This window comes from Ammospiza nelsoni, chromosome 3, assembly GCF_027579445.1.
Source record: "Ammospiza nelsoni isolate bAmmNel1 chromosome 3, bAmmNel1.pri, whole genome shotgun sequence".
NCBI lineage: Eukaryota > Metazoa > Chordata > Aves > Passeriformes > Passerellidae > Ammospiza > Ammospiza nelsoni.
Genome location: NC_080635.1, coordinates 30,410,862 through 30,434,841, shown reverse-complemented (window position 1 = coordinate 30,434,841; position 23,980 = coordinate 30,410,862). Strand labels below are relative to the sequence as shown.

Sequence of the window (23,980 nt, the reverse complement as noted above, 5' to 3'; positions counted from 1 at the left end):
TGATGTGAATGAGCAGGGCAGTGGTAAATCAGCAGTCAGGGCTCAAGCTCCGTCGTCCTTCTGATGAACTGAGCAGTAAGTTTCATGTGGTTGTCTCCATAGGCATGACACTGTCTCTCTGTCATATCCTAAATAGTTTCCACAGCTGTTAGAACCTCACAGACACCAATACAAAAAAATACAAGTGCTAAATTCAGATTCTGTCACGTGAAACAAAACATGATGTTTGGCTCACAGCTCCAGTTTTCTATATGTGTGTGGTTACGTATTCAAAATATACAGATTTGCTCCCTGTAATTTTAAAACATTATTATTTTACATATTTGAAGTCTTTTGAAAAACCGACTAATTAATTCCTGATTAGGAACATCCCTCTAGGTGACCAGGTTCTTCTCTGGCAGTGCAGTGGTCCAGGAGCAAACAATGGTTTGAGGGGCTCAGTCTCTGTGCAGGAACATCTTGCACAGAATCAGGGCCATTACCTAGTTAAATATGTGCTGCTCTCCTGGCATACACCAAGTTTCCCTCCGGCTCAGACTGCCAGGATGGAATTAAAGCTTGCAGAACCTGGGTGTGCCCCTCTTCACTCAACTACTTCACAGAGAAAGAAATGTATTTTTTGTCTCCAGAGCAACTCTGCCTTCTGGTAAACATGCATGTGCTACTTAGCACCTCACCGAAACATGGGTGCTCTACATTCCCTGTAAAATGAACCCTCTTGCCAAGTACAACAAAGACAGTTTTCTTCTCTCTTGCTCTCACCCTCACAGTCAAGCAGATTTCCAAGAAAGCAAATCAGCATCCTTTGCCTAGAAGTAAGGAGACACCTTTCCATAGGAACATTGTCCCATTTCCAGGACTCCTAAGCATACAGGAATTCCTGTAAAGAAGGTCAAGTATCCTTTGGGAAAGTGTGTGTCACAAAGTAGGACAGATTTCATGTGATAAAAATTATGTTTAAGAAAAATCAGGGCAGGTTAAAAGTAGTATAAGAGAGGGAGGGCAAAAAACCCCAAAGCGAAAGAAACCAACAAAAACACAAACCCAAGCTAAACTAAAGCACCAAAGCCCCCAAAGCCAAAATAAAGAGCTTGGCTATCAAATACTGAAAATAAATGTCATTTGCAATTAATTGCTATAATAAGGTCAACTGCCTTTCTAATTGATTTCTGCTTCTTACTAGGGGATCAGTGCTGCTGATTACTTTGCATGTAAACTTCCAAGAATATGAGTAATCAGAGTTTAGCAAGACACACTAACTGAAATTAATTCTTCTAGGTCTTCTGCAAAGAATACACAGTAAATGCTCCCCTGTGCAGCATCACTGATAGAACCAGGGCTTTTTGCTCCAGCTACTTTTTTTCCACTGAGATGCTACAAAGCAATTAAAAGAACACAGAGCTGGGTATATTGAAATAATTTTCAAAGGAAGTGAGATTTCTTGGTAGAATAGGAGCAGTTGAACAGCTCAGTCACCAATTCTGCAGAAAGGAGGATATTTAGCTGGAGTTCCCTGCCTGCTGAGCAGCTGTCTCAGGATCCAATAGCAGCCAAGTATCGTTTTAAAAATCCCAAGGCTATTCTATTGGCACTAGGGTCTTTACATGCCTCTGTCAGCTTATAGACCACAGAGTTATAAGGGCAGCTTAAAAACTGACATTTACTGTTTCACTTTGGTTTTGTATCAACCAGTAGTCAACCAGAGTGAAAGATCTGGCCTAGATCCTGTATCAGAATAAGAAGGGAAAATAGCCTTTCCCTTTTTTCTCTGTTCCTTTTATAGATACCACTTTGATTTTTCCTGGAAGTCACTGAGATCTCTGTCCTCATAGCTGGAGACTGGCTTTACTTCTGACTGTTTTAATGCCCTTTTCTTGGTTGGAACAAGACATGTTGATTTAGATCATTGCTAATTGAATGATGGTCAATACACCATCCGGTATTTCCTAATCACTTCCAAAACTTAAAAAGGCCCTCAAGCCCCTCCCCTCTATGCAGCTAAACAAGTCCATGTGCATATATCAGGAGAATAAAAACGAAAACAACCCCTGATCATTCAGAGCCCAAGCTCTACTAGTGGAAATTTATGTTGCAGTGCAGCTTAATCAGCTTGGATTCTTTTTCAAAAAGGCAAAAAAATCCTTCAAATGAAAAACATTGAAGTATGTCACTAAGCAGACCATTACTGGAACAGCTGCCTAGGGACAAGCTCAGTCACCTTAGTTCACATATTAGTGAAATGCAGACAACAACATATTCATAATAATATTTGTGATAAAGGTCACCTGCCTGCATACTGCATCTTCCTGTAAGGTGACCATTTGGTAGAACATTTTTAAAATAAAAATTTTAAAATTTTTAAAATTTTTAAAATAAAAACTATTCCTCTGGAAGATGGGAAAATATATACAGAATAGAAGGAAGCAATCAAAAATTATGGGGAAGACAGAGGAAGATTGCAATTAGAGGGCACAAATCAGTGCCTTCTAATTTGCTAAATGAAATTCAGCTGAACAACTGTTTTCCTAAAGCTCTGGTCTGTGCAAGATATCATAAAGAAGTTCAAAATGGTCATAAGGTGTTAAGTGTGAACACAACACAAATTTCTTCAAGGGAGGCAAATGAAACCATGATGAAGTTGCTGACTACAAATATTTACAGTTGTCAGGGACTGGTAACTACCTTTAATTGCATACAGATGATCAGAGTTTTAGTGGCAGGAAATTTAATCTAATTCTGGCTGATTCTGACTCTCTTGCCTTCAGGGATGTGGGTTTCAGTTGGGCTGTTATCTAAAAATAGAGATTCACTTTGAAGATGTTTGAGATATACCAAGCAAAACTACAGGGAGAAAAGAAACAACTCCTAAAAGTTTCATATTTGTTTTCTTTTTACTTCCAGCTGAGGTAAAGACGACTCACTTTCTAAAAGGCCCTAAGCTTCTTCTTTCTGAAGAGTAAATGCCTTTCCTCTTTCCATAGCTGTTATCCAAGATGCAGCAAATACTGATGCTCCTTTCCTTTCCTTTCCTTTCCTTTCCTTTCCTTTCCTTTCCTTTCCTTTCCTTTCCTTTCCTTTCCTTTCCTTGCCTTTCCTTGCCTTTCCTTGCCTTGCCTTGCCTTGCCTTGCCTTGCCTTGCCTTGCCTTGCCTTGCCTTCCCTTCCCTTCCCTTCCCTTCCCTTCCCTTCCCTTCCCTTCCCTTCCCTTCCCTTCCCTTCCCTTCCCTTCCCTTCCCTTCCCTTCCCTTCCTTTCCCTTCCCTCCCCCTCCCCTTTTTCTTTCTCTTTTTCTTTTTCTTTTTTTTTTCTTTTTCTTTTTCTTTTTCTTTTTCTTTTTCTTTTTCTTTTTCTTTTTCTTTTTCTTTTTCTTTTTCTTTTTCTTTTTCTTTTTCTTTTTCTTTTTCTTTTTCTTTTTCTTTTTCCCCCTGCCAGTACACAACTTGTGCAGGCCACTTACTGCATCTTAACCAATACAGGTACAAGTATTTAACAGGCTTGAGAAGCCAATAGAGTCGTTGGAATCCTAGTTATTTACAAGGAGCTGTAAACAACACAGGAAAAACACGGGGAAAAGTTGAAAATTGAAATGTGCTGCCTTGAGAAAGGTCCACCATCTTATTATGATGGATACAGATTTGAATGCAGTTTTAGTTGACCTAAATTTTTTGGTATGGGCCATTTTATGAAAGGGAAACCCAATCTTTTCATTTAAGAACAATTAGTAGAAGTAGCTTGATAACTAGTACATTGACTTCAGGCATTTTCAAGAAATTATCTTCATACTGAATGCCAAAACTTCCATTAACTACACAACTCTTACAGACCTGATAAGGTTTAGTTCCTAGGAACAAATTGATTTATCTATTCTTAACTAATTTTTAAATTGAGAAAATAAAATCACCAAAAATAAATGCTTGTGCTGGGTTTGCAGTGGCATCTTACAAAACCATATTCTTTCACAGTGTGAAGAATGCTGCAGGAAAACAACAACACCAGCAATAAATCAGATGCAAGTTAACTCTGCCACAGTTTCCCTCAAACATCTGCCTGAATATACTCATGTGTAAATGCATACATGCATGCACAATTGTGTACATACATTATGGTTCATCAAGTGCAAAAAAAATCTTGTGGCATTACAAGTTATAAATTTTAAATAATAATGAATGTTACTTCAGATGAGCTTTGTCCAGATCTGTACTTTTTAAAAGTTCAAGGCAGGTTCTCAAAGTGATGTATCAACAAGATAGTGATGATATCAAGTGATGATATCAACATTAAATATGTTGGTTATTTTCGGATTGAAAAACTTTAATCTAAAAAGCATATATATATATGCACATGTACCCCAGAACTGAAGTGTCCTTATTCATCTGGCAGTCAGTGAGGGGCAGAATCCAGCCTTTAGATCAGACGGTGTGGTTTCAGCCTAAAGTTAAAATTAATTTTAGGAGGATTATATAAGCTAAACAAATGTACATGCATTTCTGTTGTATTGACTATACATGCCTCATTTCAGCCCCTCAGCAACAGGGGACAGAACTTTGTGTGGTTCATTGGTAAGTGACAATAGCGATGGCTCCACCACCACCTTACATCCAACGTCAGTGTATAGCAGTATTACTACTATACTGTATTTCACACTGGAGGGATGCTCAAAATGTTGTGTGGCATTTCAGAAACTGCAGGGATGATGTGAGGGTAGGAAAGTGCTGCTAGTCCTGTACCCTGTGGTGACCGAGCTGCTGACCCTGTGGCTGCGCAGGGTGGTGGTGTCAGGCAAGGCAGGCAGCCAAGCGCACAGAGCCGTGGTGTTTACTCTCACTGTCAGATGGAGCAGGCAGCCTGGCACTGGCTCCCCTCTCACAATGGACACTTTTGTTGTTAGATTAATATACCCGTGTCCTTTGTTTTGATGAGGGATCTAACAAACACTTCATATCTACAGAGGTGGAGCAACATCTCAGAGAAGCTTTTGCTTCTCTCTTCTTAAAGGGATACAGTTTTGAGTAGCAAACTATTTGATTTTCTATGTCCCTTTCCCCTTTTCCTAACTATTCTGGGTCCTTATACATAAATAATACTACAGCTTCTTTGGTTTTGACCTTGGTCTTCAGAACCTAGAAATTCTTGTGAAAATAGGTGATTTCTTTAATAGTTTTATTCCTAAATTGAGAAGGACCTGCCTTTGTAGGTATGTTTGTGCTGCCTTGCAAAGTAAACATTATGTGATACAATGTTCAGAGAGATAAACACACCTTTTTCTTTTTTGGCACCCTTGGCAGGACTTTTGGTTTTGCTGTCCCCCATAAGCTAAGACACCAAAATACTTCCTATTAAATGTCACTTCTTGTGCAAGGGGAATGCTCCACTGAATCAAACATTTCTGCAAACTGCAACACTTTTCACTTTTCTCTGAGGTTTCTCTAGTTCAGTATTTAATAATAAAAAACTGGATTCACCATAAACGTCTATTCCAAGCAGTTACTAATGCAAGTATTGAATTTATGTAACACCAGAATTTAATATACCTCGTTGTAATTGAATGAACAGAGTCACAGAAATAATCAGTTATTACCTAGTTTCATTTACTGGTGACTAAATATTGAAGCATGCATCAGAATTCAAATTCTATGTCCTTGTTTAATATACCACACATTTCTCCTGCAGCCAGTAATAGAAAACAGGAGTTGTGCTGCAGCCATGAGACAATGCTCTGTCAATGGAACATCCAGATGCTGCGGTGAGAGGGGGCCAGCTTTCACATGGGATTATGAGGAGAGTAAGGAGCAACATATGTAAGGAACTGCAGAAATTCCTTTTTTATCTTAACATTTATGGTGATGAGATCATTCTCACAGTGGCACAAGCCTGTTTCCTGCTGGCACTTTCTGGTGTTTTGCATGTTCTTGTTTTGTGCGTGTGGAGCAGCGGAGCATCACTTTAGCTTTGCCCCAGCCCCCAGTTTCTCTCCATCATTGGTATCTTTGCCATTCAATTTCCCATCCACTGCAGCACCTTACCCTGTTGTCTTATAGATAGACCTTGCCTGCTTTGAACATATCAGAATGACCTTAGCTACGGCACCAAATGGATGGCCAGCTTTGTCTTAAAGATGGGGGTTTCATTAACTTTTAACTAGTGGACAAGGGCCATTTATCTTTGCTACATTGTGCCATAATAAATGCTTCAGTGTGGACCTGTGAGCAGGAGATAGCCTTGGTAATGTGAGCATACCGAACCCCTGTGCCCTGGCTTGCTGCTGCAGGTTAGTTTCCAGGGTTGGATAGAGGTGTCAGTCTCCAGAACCTTTGCTGTAGAGAGGGATGCAAGAGAAGGAACTGGTTAATCATTCCCAGGTCTCCTTTCAGGCCTGCTTTCCTCTTCCAATGAGAAACTGAGAAGTTCAAGGTGAGGAGGAGGGAGGAAGGCAGTTAGATGGAGCTCAGAAGGTGGAGATCAGCTACAGAACTATGTGGCATGCAGAACAGGGAAAGTGGGAGTAAATGGGGAAGGACTTAGAAGAAGAGATGAAAAAGGTGTTAGCTAGAGATATGAGTGGCAAGTGAGAATTAAAAGACCAATGGGAATGTGTGAACAGAGGGGAAGACTGATGGAATTTTAAGATCTGTTCTACCATGCATCACATGTAGTTTGCATATGTAAATAATATAAAACTTTCTCAGGCTTTATGCTGAGAAAGGCAGGAGCATAGTACAGCTCATACTAGAGGAACTCTGATGGATCCCTGTGGTTTCATAGAAGGCTCATAGTGCTGAGTATTGTAATTTAGTCATGTGGCCAAATGGCTACTTTGCTTACAGGGCAGAAGGTATACATGCCAGGAGTTAGTGGGCACCTACTGAGCCTGTTTGTGATGGCCATTATAATTTAAATGGTTGCATTCAATTTTTGGTTTGTACCCATGTTCTTCTCCATAGGACCAAAGAAACAGAAAGACACCGTGGCTTGCACGCAGGTTTTTACCTGTTCTGTGCTTATTGTGTATTGGTTTAAATGAAGGCAGAGAGGACAGGACAGTGGTGACTTGGCCTCATCTTGTTTGGTTTGGCCTGCAAGTTTGAAGGCAGCATTTTCCCCCTGCAACTTGTTTTCTCTGGATATGTCATTAAAGATACACATATCTGTGTGTGTATATATATGGCTTTGCCTTGTGATATGTGTTGATTGGTATTGTCATCATGAGAGTTCAGTTATTGCAACAAAAATGAATGTCTTACACATACAAAGAGCAAACCATATATTTCCATGAGTAAAAAAAAAAAGAAAAGAGAGATTTTGCAGATGGTGTTACTATCTCTGAATTTCAGTGTTCCCATTTAACAGAGAATGCGGTTTCTTACACTGCAGACAGCAACACACCCGAGGCAGACAACTTCCCAACACTGATCTAGCTATTAAAATCAGATACAGTTAAAAGTGAAGTCAGAAATCAGCGAACATGGTAGAAACAGTGGTTTACACGGGATTAAAGCTATCTGGAGAATGAATGGAGAGGAAAAACTAGGAAATGAGGGCTTTTTATTCAGTTAAATCATATCCTCTCCATTACAGGGAACAAAATCTCCGAAGGTCAGACTGAGCTGAGTGCCAGGGGAAATCCCTCGTCCCTAATGATTTGGGGACAGTGTGCCGCAGTGGCAGTCAGGGAGCAGGAGGCTGCCAAGGGCTCCCGGCGGTGCTCCCTGCCGCAGCCGGGACGCTGCTCCCGCTGCCCGGGGACCCCAGGGACCGGCCTTGCGGGGAGCGCCACGGCAGGCAAGGGTGAACCCGGCCACACCTGGAGGCCGTGAGCGCATAGCTGCGGGGAAGAGGGCTGCTGTTCCCCAGGGCTGCAGGAAAGCGTGTCTCGGTCCCGGCGGCGCTGAGCCCCCCCGGCTGCCGCCCGCAGCGCCCCCGAGCAGCGGCGGCGGCCCCGGCCCGGCGCTCCCTCAGGCCGGCGCGGGGCCCTTTAAGAAAGCGCAGCACAGTAGCAGGGGCCGGCCCTGCCTCCCGCAGCCCGCAGCGCTGGAGCGGCGCTGGGGAATGGGAAGCAGTTCCTGGTCCGGCTCCGAGAGAGCGCACGTAGCAGGAGCAGCAGCAGCTGCAGCAGGAGCAGCAGCAGGAGCAGCAGCAGCAGGAGCAGCAGGCACCCCAGCTCCGCTCGCTCGGCAGCATCCAGCGTGGGGATCCGCGCTCTGCCCGGCTCCCTGACACGGGATGGACGTTCCTGAGCACTGAGCTCAGCCGCTGTAAAAAGCAAGTAGGAAAATATACATCTGGATGAAATTGGTAAGTCAAACTAGAGTCACATCCTCTTCCTTGGAACTGCAGCTTTCCAGTTTCTTAATTTGTAATGTTCTTCGCAGGCTTTTTTCTTCTTTTACTTTTAAGCAGAGCAGCTGGGAAAACATGGAGGCAAATTAAAAGTGTAAAAAACTTTGATGATTTGTCAGTGTTTGTGCTCCTATTTTTGAAATCCTCTTTCTACATAGAAGCTTTGCTGCAGGAGTGAGGAAGGAGAAACCAGCAAGTGTTGTTGTATGTTGGGGGACAGAAAGCTAGTAAGAGTTGTAATTGGCTTTTCCTTAGGACATGATTAAAGATCTCAGAAAAGAAAGAAAGAAAGAAACAAAAAAAAGCCAACAAAACAAACCCCAACTTTCAAGAAGCTTGAAATATTGGCTTGTCATTTACTTTTCCAGAGTAAACACAAGTCTCGTGTTGAAGTCTTAAACGCACTGAGATTTGTACAGCAAGCAGAAGGAACTTTTAAGTACTGTGCTGTCAGTGTAACCTGCATGCCAAAGCATTGCCGGGCAAATGTTGTATATATTTGTTTAAATTTAAATAACTACATCGTGAGCTCTGGGAGGGCAGAGGCAGGAGGTGCCATTTCCCCCGTGGCGGACAGAGGGCGCTGTTGCTGCGCCCGGCATCAGCCTCCCTGGAGCGGGGCGCTGCTGGAAATCCAAGGGAAAACCGAGTGGAGGCGAGAGGTTTTAAACCATTAAACCAGCAATTGTTCACACGAGCGCGAAGCTATAGTACGTAGCATGCAGCTGGAGCAGCCAATGCTTTTAATTTTCATTCCCTTAAGGTTTGGGGGCAGTTTTTTTTGTTTGATTGTGTTGTACAAGATGATCTGAATTACAAAGAGAAATATATTAGAGCCTGGTTATGACCTTGTTATCTCTTCTGGAGTGTGTTGTGGAGTCATACTGGATCAAGAAGGGAAGGGAAAGGGTGGAATCTCTTGACAGTAGTGTTACTTCAGTAGTGGTGTGGAAGATGAGGAAGAACTGTCACTCAGTGTTGATCACGTTGCAGGCTGGAATTGGGCATCTGACATGGGAACATATCCTTTGTATCCAGTACAGATGTACAGCAGAGGTTAGAGATCTGCAAGTGACGAAGACTGTACTGTAGACCCTAATGACTGAACGGCATATTGTCAAGTAGTTTGGGGAAAGGGTCTTGTCCAGGTGTAAAGCTTTCCTCATAGAAATCCCAATGCAAAGAGAAAATGTAGCAATAATCTATTCACACCTTTGTGTGTGTATACTTGCTTATGTATCACCTGGGGTGTAAAATATTATTCTTTGTCGAGTAGGAGTTTGGGTTTATTAAATCAAAGGCTTTAAAGGAATAAAGATATTATTTTAACTAATGCAGCTCTCTTGTGAGTAGAGAAGGACCACAGCTGTCAATTTCCCCTCTGATCCCGCCTCTGTTAGAACTTAGTGTTTCTTTTGTGACTCAGGGCTTTGGTTGTGCCTTGAACAAGACTTTTCTGTCTGACTCTATTCCTGTTGCTTACAAATCACTTGCGGTGGAGTGGAAAGATTTGCAGGTTTTGGGACCTTAATGTGAGACATGCTGGGGAAAGCAGATTAAAAGAACTGAATGACCATGTGGAACACAGTCATTCTGACTACCAATTATTATGCCTCATTGAAAAATTTAGAGTTCTGCTACCTCTGCTGAATCAGTGGAGTATGTGAAGAGAAGACAACTTTCTTACCTGCAAGAGAGAATAAAACACTTATTTTGCCGCAGTGTATCTGTGTGATGTTAGTAGTTTTTCAAGAAAAAAGCAGCCATTTCTTTACACTCCTTATGCTTTATTAGACATCCAGGTATGAATGACCTGTAAAAATTATTTACTGCATCAGAGGAAAGATTCCCCTCTTTGGTTCCTCTCTCAACTAGCAGGCATTAGTCAGATGTCTGTCTGACTACTGCCTCAGTAACTTATTGAGGAATCTTTTTCACTTCCCTTCAAGCAGATTGCACGTTCATTGAGAATGATAGCACTATCAGACACTCTGAGGCACATTTGAACCTAGCAGGTGCTTGCCTTTGTAGGAGGCTAATTTATGCATTCAAAGTGTCTCCTCCACCATCGCTGATGTCAGCTAAGCTCTTAAAAGTTGCATCTCACCACTATTTGTCTGCATTACATTTAGTGTGGTAACTGTAGTTGTTTCAGTTTAATTCTCCTAATTGCCTATATTTCAAATTAAAATGTTTTCTTCACAAATGGAGAAGATAGTATGATGTGACAGATCTGATTTTTTATTGTGTTGTTTGGAAATTCACTTCAATATTTGTTTTATTTTGCTCCCAGGTGTTTTGCTTAGAGTTACTTTGTACCTGGGAGTCAACCTTATAAGTCTGTCTGTGGCTGATGCTTAGGTCATACAGTTAACTCCTGCAGAGTTTCCAAAACATTAGCTCAATATGACACATGCATGTGATACTTAAAATGTAAAGGGATCCTCCACCTGTATTTATGCTAAATTAAAGAAATGGATCTTCCTTGAATAGCTTTTCCCATTAGAGACCACTAATCCTTTTACCTGCCAGTCGATACTTAGCAGGCTGGCAGTGCTATAAATTCTGTGACTGCCATTGGAGCACTTGTCTACTACTTGCTTACATTGAGAGTAACTCTGCTAAGTGAATTCAGCCAGAGCAAGACTCATGATTACTCAACAAATTGCTGTCAGCTTGATTTTTAATATAATGTTCATGTCATTGTTTCTCAGAGCTTCAGGTTAATTAATCTTTGAGCATCTTATAATAGTTTACTTGATGAAGCCTACTGCAAAATGCTTTCTCTTAGAATGTTTCCAGCCTTATGAAGTGCTGGATGTTACCACAGGTTATGAAGGCTTGTTGGTGCTCACACAGCTGTGGTGAATCTGGCCTTGTTCTTTGTGGCAGGTAAAGCCTCTTTCTGCTTTACATAACAGAACCAGGACCCCAACTTAAAACCCCAGTTTCATATCAAAGACTGACTGTGCTGTTAACATAGTAACTTACTCTTTTCTTCAAGAAGAGATTTTGTAGTTTTTTATACTGAGCAGTGATAGGTGTGGTTTTATGTCTGATTTGTCTGTCTCTACTTCAGCTTTTGGCATGCCACATTTTCCATTACACGTGGGACAAGTTTATCTGTATAAGTGGAGACCTCTCAAGATGTTGTCCTGTGCAAGATCAAAACATGTTAGCTTGCACAGAATATGAAGGAAAGTAAATAAGATTTAATAGCTCTGAAGGTGGATATGAAAGGGAATTAATGCAGGAATGTGTTCCCCAAAGAATATTTTCAGTGAAGTAGATACCTCTGTGTAGCTAGTCTTGACTATCTCAGGGGGACTATGTCAGATCTGTCAATAATTATGTGGATAAGCATCCTCCAAAGAATTAATTTATTTTTATATATGAACATATGTACAAATTCAAATATGTACATCTACCATTTCATGCCTGAGACAATTGATGACTGAGATCTTCCTTTTGTTATATGTAATTCCAGAGTTCTTTTCTTTTTCACCAGATTAATCGAATCCTTGAAAATTTCAATCTCTCTTTAATCTAAATCTGTTGTTGAGAGTATTATTTCTTAAATGTAAAAATAATAAACAAGAGGTCTTTAAACATTTTTAGACACTCTACCACTTTGATTGTGCTTTCAAAGACATGGTAGTGACTGAATGTATCATTAAATTATCACATTTAAATACTGCATTGACCTTGCCAGCCAGTAAATCAAGCAGTGGTAAAATCCCTTTTGTTCTTTATGCTACACCCTGAGACCTGTGAAATAATCCTGTGAGCATTTGGCAAAAGTATGTAGCAAGTTGATGTGTTTTGTAGCATGAAATGAGGAAAAGCGGTAGGAATTTTTAGATTTCTAAGGACCAAATAAGGTACTGCTGAGATTTCTCTGTCCTCCTTTTTCATAAAGTCAAGAGACCATGGATTGTAAAGGTTCCATATGAGAAGGAAAAATCAAGGTGGCAGCTGTCAGTGCTGTTATTTAGTAAGGGCTGCACTTCTCAGTGCCTTCATTGGAGGCAAAGAATTAAGTTTTATACTCAGGGCTGATTTTTACCATCTTGTCAAATGGTCCCTTTGTGGAGGGAATGGGGTGGGGTGTGGCATGGAGCTGATTCACAGTGCAGCTTATGACTTTTGAAATGGAGCAGAGATTAAAAGGAGTTCTGAAGTCATCTGCATCACTTTTAGTTTCCTGCTGTCACACATTTTTCCATTTGAGAAATGTGTCATGGTGAGAAAGGTGTATGGGCAGAAGGAGCATCAAACAATGAAATCTCTTTATGCCACGTTGTGTATAATGTAATATCCTGGGCAGCAGGAAGGCTCATGGCACTCTTTGCAACTGAACTTCCCCAAGTTCTCAATGCCCTGCATTCTCAATGCCCTGCCCCAAGTTCTTTTCACTTGGGCTTCACTTTTTTTCTCACCTGGGTGTTTTGTCATTTAGCCAATATGCTGTGTTGTGCATGTCTAGCTCTGCAGCCTCTTTCTGGGTGTGTATCAAGATGTATCTGTAACTTTACCTACATCTCTTTATTAACTGGCATGACCATATACTTCTGTTTATTTTGAAATCCATGGAAAGTACATGAAGAAACACTGTAATTTTATTTCTCCACGAGAATCTTTTCCAGCAGCTGATGAAATCCAAGCTCATGCCAGATGAAAAGCTCTTGTGTTATCATTTGCAGTTAATTAAAAAAATAAACGCCAAATCCCTTACAGCAGTGGGTTTATAAATAGTGTGTGTGTTTGTGTGCATGTATGTGCATGCCCACACCAGTGCTTCACTCTCATGTGACAGCACACTGGAAATTATCATATACTCTTAGGTTCAGGACTTGATGCAGGGTTACAGAGGTGGATGGAGGAGTTTGTTTGTTTTAGTACATCTTACAGTAGCTGAAACAGACCCAAAATAAAGTAAAAGCTTTCGTGTTTGCCTTAAGATGGCAACATTTTTGTTGTCTTTTTTTTTTTCCTAAGAAAACATGCTAAAGGCTCAATTTTTATCTTTTGGTAGGCAAGCAAAATATTTTTTCTGGCAATTTGATACTTTATTAAAGTGAACACTTACTTGATTAAATGTGCCAAATTTGTGTGTGCTAAAAGGCAGGAAGCTGGCTTTGCTGGAATAGAAGGGTGCACTGGCAGCTGGGGCTGAACTACCTCTTGGCACCCTATCTGTCCATTAAGTACAGATCCCAGTAAGCTGAAGGATTATGATCTTCAAAAAATCTTGGACAACTTTACTGGTGAGCTAGATTTTTTTTGCTTTGCTTTTAAGAAGGTAAAATTAATTTTTTTGGGTGAAAGCTGTTAAACTGACAGATTTGGAAGACAGCAGTCTCCTTGTTCAGTCACAGAATAAGTGGTACCTTGAACCATGGCTGAGTCACCTTCCCCAGTGCTGCTCTCTAGTTGTATGTTTTGGGTCAGTCAGTGGATCAAACCCGACATTTATCATTTGGCATCTTTCTGTTCAACTTCTTTTTGTACTTTTGTATTTTTTATTTTTGGCCAGCAGTGTCAGATACCTGACAATGAGTCAACTGTTTAGATTTTGAGATGGCTTCTTCTTGAATCTCATTAGGTTTTGCTGACAGAAATCCCTGTGGATCATTTTGTTTCAAGTGACAAACTTGCTCGCTTATCAGGACAGCCTTGATCAATTCATTTCACATGAGCAGTAATCAAATGGGAGTGGTTTTTGGTCATCATCCAGAATGGATTCAGCCTAGTGACCTGGTAGAAGGACATATTGTATTCCATTACCAGCCCTGTGAATCATTCAATTGAATGTGGTTTTTCAGTACTCCACTTGCATTATACAAGCCTTGTGTTTTTAGGCTCTATATTCTTTTCCTGATTCAGAGGCCCTTTGGAAAGTTTCATGTGAGATTTTGCATTAAGCTCATCTAGAAATCAAAGCTTCTGAACTACAGATGGTTTCTTTCAGGGACAGAACGTCTCTGTGGGACAGTGCCACAGGGTTTGTTGTATTACCTGCAATGATGTGTAGTAACTGAAGTGTGGACTAAACCTTTTGGCAAGATATTGTATTTTTTAAAAAGAGATACTGTTTTCAATATTATGCAAACTTTATATTTTTATGTTTGTATATATGTCTGCTTCCCCTTTCCCGGAGTTTTAAACAATGACTGTCTTTTAATCATGTTCTCAAGGAAAAAATTAAATTTCTGTCTATGGAGAACTTGATCATAAAAGTATATATTTGTACTGGAAGCTGTTTTTCCCTCTTTGTGCTGGTTTTTTTTTAATGGCACACTACTCAGGTTATAGAGTGAAACTTGGCTAGGTAGTTCCAACTTCCTGTTTCTTGTTCACTTCCCTAACAGTTCTTTCATCGTCTAATACTAAAAGCATTTTGGTTGGAAGTCCTTCAGGGATTTATTTATATTGAAAACCCTTTTTTTTCTTTCTTTTTTTCCACTTAAGAAAATACCCCAAAACAAACAAGGACTTGTAGTGATGTTAGGTTTTAAGCAATAATGTGATGCTTTTGCCAACCATCCAATGTCATGTTTAAGGTGGCTGACTTGTAGGTGAAATTAAAATGGAAAAATGAAAACATACTCTAGAGAAGCTGTTTTTCCCCAGTTTCATTTACTTTTTCAATGCAACTTAATTAGGTGGAGGGAATGAAACTACTACAGTGCTTCAACTTTGAGCACAATAGGGATGACGAGAAAATGGCTGTGAAAGTTTGGAGACTTATAGTCATGCTTGCTACTTTGACTTCATGTCCCAAGGCCCAGTCAATCAAAATAGCTCAGAGAGAAATTTTCAGTTTCTCAGCTTGAGAACAAAATGACATGAATAGTCAGGCATCTAATGTGCAAAATTCTTTAGGAAAATATAGCATCTCGTACCTCAGAAATATTTGCACTCTCTTGGAAGTCTTGTCTCCCATCTTTGCGCAGTGATTAACAGAAATCTTTTCATATTTCAGAAGAATTTGCTAATCTGTACAAGGTGCTGTAAGGTGTTTTAATAAAAAAACCTCATTTTTAGTGCTCTTGCATGTTTTAACATGATTTCTTTGGGAACCAGAGGGAAGATCAACAGTAATAAAGTTCTAGCACAGGGTGCCTGCAATATGACTATTTTTCCAATTCAGTCTTTAAGTTATGGCTTTTTTTTCCTTCCTTACTTAATTTACGAATCTCTTTGACACCAAAAATCTGCTAGACCAACAGGGGAGCAGTGAATCATTCTCAGCCCTCAGAATTTCTTGTGGGACAGCAGTCACAGGGAGCTGGGGGGTTATGAAATACATATAGATGACATTGATCCAGTATAGGGACTCTGCTTCTGAGGACCACTTTGTATGGGACATAAATGAAAAATCAGCAGAACAAACCAGCACCACCAAAAGAACTGCTGCATTAAACACTTCTGTTCTCTGCTTTTTTCAAATATGAGAGATCAGATATGGTAAACAGCGTTGATGTGTGTGGACAGGGTTAGATAGCTACTGCTGTACAACAGTATGTAATAAATGATGTGTATTTAAGAATATATATGTTGATGAATAATGGATATATGCAGGTATGACAGTGATCATTACTTTGTAGTTGTATGGTTTGAAAGGCCTGAGGTGGATTTGATTCTACACATGGCTGCATGTGTGGAAGGGATATACATGAAGTTATCATGCTACTGGCTTTATTGAGCCCCTTATCCCAGTGTCTGAAACTGTGATTTGTTATGCTATGATATGATCCAAAATAGAACCACAATTCACTGTAGCGGGTTCTTTCAATTCCCTGGGAATGTTTGTCTGGCTTAAATGCATGAAACTGAAATGTGTAATACGGAGCAGCAGCTTATCATGAAACTGAAATGTGTAATATTGTGCTGCAGCTTATAGATCAACACTGACTCCGTTTGTGGGAATGAATGAATACCTCATGTTTGATGTGCTGCAGGAGAGTTCACAGATGATTTCTTACGTTACAGTGCTGTATTTTTCATGCTTGTTCAGCTTCATGTGTTTAGTGTTTTCCTGTGTGTAGAATAGGGCTGTATTATCCTGGGCTTTTCAATATAGAAAGAGAATGTGAAGAGGTTTCTCCCTGCTGACTCTTTTTAATGCTTTCAAGGACTTCTTTCCAGGAAAACTTCGGTAAAGTCTGAAAAAGACAGGTGATCATTTCTATACCCATCCACATGTTTCTCAGCTATGAAACTTCTTTGTTTCACTTGAATTCTTCCTGCATTATTTTCTTTGTTAATTTTATCACTTATTTACCTCTTTTTACAGTTCTTTTGACAGCTTTAACCCCTGGATGCAGGTCAGTGAAGATAATTCTAACAATGTAGTCAACTGATTGTATGGTAGGTGGGAAGGTTCACCTCCATCCTGCTTCTTGCAGGTGATCATAGATATCACAGGACTTTATTTCTGTTTCCCTTATGATCCAAATTTTTACCTGAAAATATGTAAGTACATACAGGTGAATAAATGTTACTCAAAAAAATTCCATAAAATTGCTTAATAAAGAAAGCAGACTCACCCTTATTGTTGTTGTTATCTTATTGTATTTCATATTTCTGGAGTCCCATACTCTTGTTATGATATTCTTAAAGTCCATACCTTCATGGCTGATTTTCTACCATGTAGCTCTTCTCTGCTGTGCAGTTCCTCATGGCTTCCACAGAGGCTCATCCTGGGCTCTCGGCCCACCCCTTTTATCCCAGTTGCCTTCACAAGCTACAGCTGCTGCCCAACTAAGGACTTTGCAGCTGTAGCTCATTTAGAATAGCTGGGACCCACTTATCCAACACATAGATCTTACAGGGACTCTCTCCACACACCCTTATTCTAGCTGCCCTGCCAACATTCCACTTTTAATGTACCTTGTCTCTAGTTTTTATTTATCTATCCTGTCTTGGTTCAGCAGAGGATGATGCGTGCAAGACTGAAAGAGACCTCCTGAGCCATGGAGTACGCCATTTCTGTAATTGCAGGAAATGATGTTGCAGGATTTTCTTAGTTAATTTATTGGTCTCTGTCTCGAATGGCTTTTGCTCTGTTGCTTCCTATTGGGAAGCCATTCAAGAACCTCGCTCCTCTGATGTTTATAAATCTGCTTCTAATTTCCAAATTAAATTAGTTCATAACCTGTTCATGCCCATTTGGTTTTATGCCAACATTACTCTCTAACTTTAAGAGTTTTTCCCTTTTCTTACAATCCTCCTGTGATCTAAGAAGATTCTTATCTTTCTCTCCTTTTATTCCCTAAGAGAGAATATAATTAAAATTGTGCATCTCTTCATTATATTCTTCCTCATCAGTGTCATTGTGTCTTGGTTTGATAAAACCTTTGGACTTGAGAGCTTTTTAGCCTTGTCAGACAATTCTCAGACAGAAGCAGAAAAAGGTAGCTGTTTGCATTTCCAAGACAGACAGTATGTGTAGCTTTTCATTGCCTCTGACTCCAGGAGGGTGAGAAGGGAAGGGAGAGAAAGTGGCCTGCATGTTTTTGCATCTGTAAAAAGCTTTAACTATGGACTTTGCGAAGAGTGATCTGGTGCCTGGGATAGGCGAAGACATTGATCCAGTTCTTTTCATCTAGTCCAGCTCTCCCATTATTCTATAAAAACCTGCTTGAAACAAGCAGCTGATAAAACTTCTGGAGGGGATGCAGCTCACAAATGAGTTTTGGAGTGCAACTTTCCAGCTGTTTCCTCAGAAGGAATGAGGCAAGCAGCTCCCAAAGCCCCAGACAAATGCCTGGGATCTTTGTTCTTCAGAGTGCATGGAGAGTCCCTGAGAAGAACTGAGAGGCCGGAGGCTGATGGAGAGATGAAGCCAAAGGCCTGCAGTGGGAACCTCCTGCTGTCAGAATCCCACGCTAAGCTGCACTTGAGGGCAGGCAAGGAGGGGCAAGAGAAAGCTGAGTAAGGTTTGCTGTGACCTCAGTGTATTCCCATGCAGCTTCCCTCTCTGGGCAGTCCTTGATGGCATCATTTACAAGATTCTTCAAATGCCCTTAAACTCAGTAGAAAAAAAACACTACAGTCTATTCAGCATGCTGCTCTATACTGTCCTACCACAATGCTACTAATCTTTAAGCAATATGATTTACGATGAATGTCTCTTACAAGACAGCTTTTTATTTAGCAGAGTGTATCAAAACCAGGAATTTTTGCAGGGATGTACCAGTCTCAGGCAAGTTGTCTGAAGTTTACTGGAAAATTTTAGTGGACAAAAGGAAAAAAAGACAAAATACTGAGAGGAGAGAAAGCCAGAACTAAAGGTCTGGCTCCAGTATCACAGCACATAGTAGACAGCAGGTAGGCAGAGCAGACAGTGTGAGGGTAGTGGGACTTCTGTTCACATCTGTCATCTTACGGAGACTGTAGTGGTTCAGAGCTCTTTTGAAATTGTTGTCTATATTTTTCTGTGTATGTTGAGATTTTTTTTTCTTTGATTACCAAAGAAACTTTTTCATTGGCATTTTTTCATTAATTTTTCCAAGAGCAAGTTTTCAAATATACCTTCTTTTATTATCTCCGCTGTTTCTGTAGCTAAGAGGTATGCACACACAGCTTGCTGTGTCCTGCGCTCCCTGTATGGCCTCACTGCTGGGATTTTACCAAGTAAGATCACTGGAATCTTCCTGTGTAGGTACAGGATTTGTGGTAATTGGGAGTGGGGCTGGGCCCAGCCTCATCCCCAATGGGCACAGCTGTGAGCAGCATTGGAGGCAATGAGCCATGGAGTGCCCAGGGGCACTGACCAGCCACAAAAAGAACATAGGCACACAGGTGCAATGCAGGAACATGAGGGGTATAAAAGGCTGGGCTAAAGAAAAGGGAGGGTAGACACTTGCAGCCTTATGATGTGGTGTGATGTTACTCTGTATGGGTGAATGCTAAAGCCTTCTAAAATTGTGTGGTGATACTCTGTGTATTGTGGCCATCTCAACTGTTACATATGCTGTGATACTCCTGGAATCCAGTTCCTGGGAATGGTGTAACAGAATATTTGGGACTTGTTTCATAATTCAATATAATTACTGTTCCTCTTCTCCAACAGATTTATTTACCTAGTCTTAATAATTCATCATGTGAGGTGCTTATGCTTTGATGACCATAATTAGATACATTTACAATTGACTTTCATTGTATTCAAAGAAGCAGAATCAGTGTGTTTCTTTTCTCATCCATCCTAATGAACTTCATCAGGAAGAATCTAAATTTACAGGTGAGGAATGTCTCTAATCAGTGCCAGCATAGAATGAGTAGAACTAGCTGGAGATGACCTGTACCTTTTTCAGAACCTTTTTTGTTGTACAAAAAGGCTTGTAGTCACTAATTGGTTCTTTGTTAGTTTATAAATAGGAATGTTAATGATTGGCCCTGTATGTAAGAAATTAGTCTGGTTGAAAATCTTTCAGTTTTTTAGCTCCTATACCCTTACGCTTTGATTGCATTTTTTGATAGCCTCCCAAGATGAAGAAGTGACATTAATTGTACTATACATATATCTCTATTCTCTCATTGGAAATACGTGACAGAACTGGGAGAGGATGCCTGACTATGGTCTCTGTGTTATCCAGGCACTCCTCCTCCCATGGAGGTAACACAAGTTTTGCACAGCTCCCGAGGCTCAGTGAGGGTTCTGAGCCCTGTGTGCAGGCTATAGATGCTGAAGGACTTCTCAGGACACCAAAGAAGAGAAGGGTGATTATGCTGTTGATAGGGTGATTATGCTGTTGAAGAGTGATTATGCTTGGTCAGTACTTGCATGGACTTAGGAGGCTGGACTTCAGAGGCTTCCAGAGGACTCTGATCAAATATTAATAAACAGTCCCTCGCTGTTCTTTTTTTATTTCCTCACTTGTTGCACAGAAACAGAGTCACGAGTCTGTGTTCTGCTGGTGATTCTTGTTAGAGCTCTTTGGTCAGGATTAGTTGTACTTTCTCAGTCTGTAATCCTGGGGAGAAGGTTCATACAGGACAGGCAGAGCCAGAAATAAATATGCTTTTAAAAGGTCATATAATGTCCATAGAGGGAAACAAATGGCTGCATTCAGTTTATACGAATGACAAAATACTTTGCTATTACCTTCCACCTGTCAATGCCCTCCTGGTAAATGTGATACTGAATACATTTAACAGGTTCGAACTCTGAGCGCCTGATGATGAACATTCCTGCTGTGTTTTCTTTAATTTCTTAGTGAATATATACATTTGTGATACACTGAGTGTACTGTGCATGGTACTGTAAGCCTTGCTTGCAAATGCCGCTCAGTTGTTTGTCTAAATCTTGCAGTTGCCATTCAGTCACGAGGCCAAGGCAAATGACTGAAACAATCCATTTGCAGTGGATCACTTTGAGGAGGAAACAGAGTGAGCACTGATCTCTCTCTGTGGTGGCCAATGGCAGGATCTGAGGGAATGGCCTGAAGTTGTGTCAGGGGAGGTCTAGGTTGGATATCAGGGCAAGGTTCTTCGCCTGTAGGGTGGTTGGGCACTGGAACAGGACGCCCAGGGAAGTGGCCACCACCAGCCTGACAGAGTTCAAGAAGTGTTTGGACAATGCTCTCAGGCACATGGTGTGACTCTTGGGGTGTCCTGTGCAAGGCTAGGAGCTGGGCTCAGTGGTCCTGGTGGGTCCCTTCCAACTCAGGATATGATATGATTTTAGGAAAAGGCGTGTAAAAGCTTTAGCTTTCACTATGTGAGCTGTGTGTAAGCATGCAGCATCATTAATGCTGCTGAAAGGACGGTCTCTTTTGAAAAGTAATGCAGTTGCTGAGATGAGAAAGAATGGATAGCATGGTCTTAGCAGAAAATAAATGCTTTTTAATTAAAGAGGTCCTCATATAATGAAAGCATTCTGTTGTGTTTATTTATTTTTTACTATCTAGCACTTCATATATAACCTGGATGTAGCCTGAACAACAACCTGATAGTTTGTTTCAAAAAAACAGCATCTCCATTTATCAACTCAAGATATAGTGCTTTAAATTGAAAAGCTAGTTAAATTGTCAAAAGAGTATCATGAAGGTTTCATTACTAAAGAGGCTTTCAGTTACAATAATATTTTTAGTAGCACTGTTTTTAGACTAGTTTGGGGATTTTTAGGCACTCTGGTATTAGCAACTGAGATTTCATTTCCAGGTGATTTTTGTCCTGGTTCAGTAGGAAAATTTTTCAGTCTGAGTAAGGACCTTCTGTTAAATGTTTTTGTTCATGCCCTTTTTGTTATCTTTCCCCATTGTGTGTTTGAGATATATTCATGGGAGCTTTGTGCACAGCTGATTTCATGGTCACTTCTGATGTGCTTCCTGGTGACAACACCAAAGGCGTTTCATGTTTGTAAAAGGCCGGGTTGCCCTTGACTTATGGACAGCAGCCAATGCCAAGTATGGAGTCAGAATGGCCACACCTGTTATCAGGTGTGGAAGTAGGAAAAATCTCATGGTAGGTCTTATGCAGGATTATATTTAACGTGTGCTGTATAAAGATTATGCTTCTGAAGTACAAATGATTTTCACAGCTACATGGGAAATAGACTGGATCTTTCTATGGTGGCTAAGCAGAGTTGGCTGTCAAACAAAGCCCAAATCTGGTTCTACTGGTATGGTTTACAGCTTTTTTCAGACTGTTTGTTATGCAAGACAGAAGTTTAGCTGTTTCAAAATTATTATCTCCTTGATCAATTATATGAGTATATGCTGGGGTGACCTTCGCTGCAGGCCAGGTGCCCACCACATCTGCTCTGTCACTCTCCTCAGCTGGCCATGAGAGAAAATATAATGAAAGGCTTATGGATTAAGTCAGGGACAGATAACTCGCCAATTATGGGCAAAGCAGACTCAACTTAGAGAAATTAGCTTAATTTATTACAAATCAAATCAGGGTAGGATATTGAGAAATAAGAACAAACCTTAAAAATACCTTTCTTCTGTCCCTCTCTTTTTGAGCTTAACTTTACTCCATGTTTCTCTACTTTCTGCCTTCAAGCAGCACAGGGTGATATTCATCACACATTGTCTCTGCTGTTCCTTCCTCCTTAGGGGAAGGACTCCTCACACTCCCCTGCTCCCATGAGGGGTCTCACACATGGGAGACAATTCTCCATGAACTTCTCCAGTGTGGGCTGCTGTACTTTGTGAACTGCTCCAGCACGGGTCCTATGCAGTGTCATAGGTCCTGCCAGCAACCTGTTCCAGTGTGTGCTTCCCTCTCCATGGGCCTACAGGTCCTGCCAGGATCCCCTTCCATCATGGGCTTCCCATGGAGCCACAGTCTCTTCTGGGCAATCACCTCTAGCATGGGGTCTTCCACAGGCTACAGGCAGGTATTTATTCCACCATGAACCTCCGTGGGCTGCAGGTGGATCTCTGCTCCCCCATGGACTGCCATGGGCTACAGAGGCACAGCTGCCTCACCATGGTCTGCACCACAGGCTGCAGGGGAATCTCTGATCCTACACCTGAAGCGCTTGTACCCCTGCTCCCTTTGGGGTCTTCATTACTGTTTCTTGTCCATATCCTCATTCCAGCTGAAGCTGCTGTTTCACAGTTTTTATTCTCTTCTCCAGTATGTTACCTGAGAGCCATGACCAACGTGGCTGATGGGCTCAGGCTTGGTCAGTGCTGGGTCTGACTCAGAGCCAGCTGGCATTGGCTCTGTGAGACACAGAGGAGGCTTCTGGCACCTCCTGTGAGAAGCTGCCACTGTCCTGACACACCCCTGCCAGCGCTACCCAAACCCAATAGAGTCTAACATCCAGACCTTGTTTTTGCTTGAAAATATTTGTACAAGGAACCTTCTTCTTGCTAGATGTGCTTCATGTAGAAGATAGAGATAATCAATATATGTAGACAACCGTTAGTTTATGAAAGTGGTTTTAAGCTGGTCACTGTTCTGATTCTTCTTGTGAAGTAGGAGTATTGGTTTTCTGGAAATGAACTTGTCATTTCCAGACTGCAGATGGGTACAATTTCCTTAATTGAGTTTTCTCACAATCAGCATGTAGTTCTGCCTCTGATATTTTACTCATTACCAAGTCTTAATTTGTAGAGTTTCCTTTTTAAGTGGTTTTAAATGAAGGTCAGCTTTCCTGAGGCAGGCTTCAGTGACACGTTCTGGGCACTGTTTACTGGGTCTTTTCTTTATCAACACTAACTGTGCCCTGCCCAACCTGTCTGAACACAGTCTAGTTCCGGTTCTATAACCAGAGAAGTGAAAATTGATGTCACTTTACCCTTTTATTTTTAATAAGTAAATATCTCTAAGTGGCATCTATGGACCCAACCTAAACAAAAAAATCTTCCTTATCCCAATTCCTTTGAACAACCCAAAAGCAGGTCTTCTTTCTTCTCTCATTTTTAACTTCAGACATCATTATAATCTAATTAGGAGCATGTTCTCTCTTATGCAGACAGAGATAATGATGAGTAACTGATGGTACTCCAGTGTACCTTTCCATTGGAACTTGCAGAAGAAACTATGCACTACTGCACTCTTAGTTATTCTTCAAGAGAATAGCAGAGGGCCTTGGGGCTCCTGCCTTGCTGATTCTGTATTTGGCTTTGGGATAAGGTAGGAGGGAATATAGTTCACTGGTAGGTCAGAGGATGGGTTACT

General features: G+C 40.9%; 1 protein-coding gene across 2 annotated transcripts in view; it reads left to right on the top strand.

The window, feature by feature from the left end:
- DAAM2 (dishevelled associated activator of morphogenesis 2) overlaps positions 1 to 23,980 on the top strand; it is a 204,899-nt gene that overhangs the window by 21,058 nt on the left and 159,861 nt on the right. The window contains exon 1 of one of the 2 annotated variants that reach the window (XM_059467439.1): positions 8,055 to 8,290. The exons of the other annotated variant lie outside the window; for it this stretch is intronic. The gene's annotated coding sequence lies outside the window, so the exon portion shown is untranslated. Of the gene's footprint in view, positions 1 to 8,054; positions 8,291 to 23,980 lie in introns of those variants that run through there. 2 annotated transcript variants of the gene reach the window in all.